Source organism: Propithecus coquereli, unplaced genomic scaffold (assembly GCF_000956105.1).
Source record: "Propithecus coquereli isolate 6110/MARCELLA unplaced genomic scaffold, Pcoq_1.0 Scaffold118, whole genome shotgun sequence".
Taxonomy (NCBI): domain Eukaryota; kingdom Metazoa; phylum Chordata; class Mammalia; order Primates; family Indriidae; genus Propithecus; species Propithecus coquereli.
Window position 1 is genome coordinate 6,412,973 of NW_012135858.1, and position 2,019 is coordinate 6,414,991.

Consider the following 2,019-nt stretch of genomic DNA (forward strand, 5'->3'; position numbering starts at 1 on the left):
TATGTGCTTAAAGTATATAATGTGGTATACATCACAAAATAATTATGACAGCCAAGCTAATTAACATATCCGTCACCTCACATAATTATCTTTTGTATCTGTGTGTGCTGAGAACACTCAATATATACAAAGTTTTAGTTACATAGAATGAATAAATTTTACAGATTTAATGTATAGCATGATGACTATGGCTAATAATACTATATTACATGCCTGAGTGACAATGGCCTAGTCCATTCCACCAAAACCTGGAGCACAAAAGCCAGGGGCAGATGGCTTTTTCTCTCTCTGCTGCAACCACCCCTGCTTACCTGGATCTGTCTTGCGATTTTTATGCTCAAGTCCAGAAATTTCGGTCTGACATTCTATGCAGACTTTTCTCATTGGAATTTGGGGTTCAGTGCCCCACTTTCTCTAGGATTTTTGTTGAGATAGAGTAATTTTGTATTGTAATGTCTATGCTTCTATTTGCATTACAACATAATAATCAGTCTTTTAAAATTGACCTGACACTTTCATAGAATCTCCTTATAGACAGAGAAGCTGAGTCTTAGACAGCTTGGCTGATGAGTGCGTATGGCCTTGTATGGCCTGTGTGACATGCTGGAGCTTCTGTTTTCTCATCTTTGAAATGAATAATTTGTAATTAATGATGCACATGATCAACTTTACCATTTCATGGTACTTAATCATAGATAAAAATCTGTTGCTTTCAATGACACACATACCCTAGATATAGGTAGATATGTTTTGCTGTTTATTTTTTACCACGTGTTTTTAATGACATACCAATTGTAGTCAGAGCTTGTGCTGGATTATGGCAACATAAGACCCCAACTAAGCCAGCCTCTGAAGCCTCAAGACAGAACTTAATATTTTCTCTGATAAAACATGAATAAACATACACACACACACGAAGCTGTTTAATAGACCAAACCAAAATGCTTTGTATTTGATTGCGTTATAAAATGATTTCATATTAATATTTCATGACATCTTAATATGTAATTATGAAAACATGTTTGCACATAAAAGACCAATAAAATTAGTGAAATCTCAATTATGTATCCTTGAATATCACTTTCATTCTAGTTCAGAGATTAAAATACATTTCTTGTGGGCTTTGGAGAGCAAAATCAATGATTACATCCTCAAATGATGAACTATGCATTAGCTGAGTGAACATCTTAGCATCTTAGATACAGAATGTGGATAAGCTAAATACATGGGAAAAAAGGAAGGGATATACCAAGAGAAGAAAGATAAAAACTGATAAAAGTAGTGAATACTGTAGTATACAAGCCCGTAAAGATGTATTTTTTTTCCATTAACATTATTGTCATCTCCCTTGAAAAACAGGATTTATACTAGATCATAAGATTTTTCAGGACAAATACTGAAATTTATTTACATTTCAACTCCTAGCTTCTACTCTACCATGGTGCTTAACAATGGCAATCCAATTTTGATTGGTTTGGAAGTCCTTTACCAGACCAAGTCAAACTAAATATGCTATGACTTCATCAATTTGGGAATGGAGCCATAGAAAACAATATTTTTTTTTTTATTTCTATCAGATTGATAAACATTTATATTATCTAGCCATCTAAGTTGTTCACAAATTTAATCCTCAGTTCCAACTATGGGATTGGGTTTGGGGGTGTATGTGTGTGTGTGTGTGTGTGTGTGTGTGTGTTTGTGTGTTTGTATATGTATATGCATGCTGATAATTCTCAAATATACATGGAAAACTAGAAAAAAAATACATGGAGATTTTTAAGAAGAAGAATGAGGAGTGACATTTATACTGCCAGATTCTAAAGTCGATAATAAAGCTAAAATAATTGAGAATTGCACTAGATCCAAAATAGATGGAAAATTTTAAATAAACATAATTGAAAGCCAAGAAAGAGACCTAATACATAATAAGCATGTTGCATTAAAAGTGGCAAAAGATGAAATAATTGGTTAATGAGTGCTAAAATATTTAGTAAGGTATTTTAAAAATTATTAAAAATA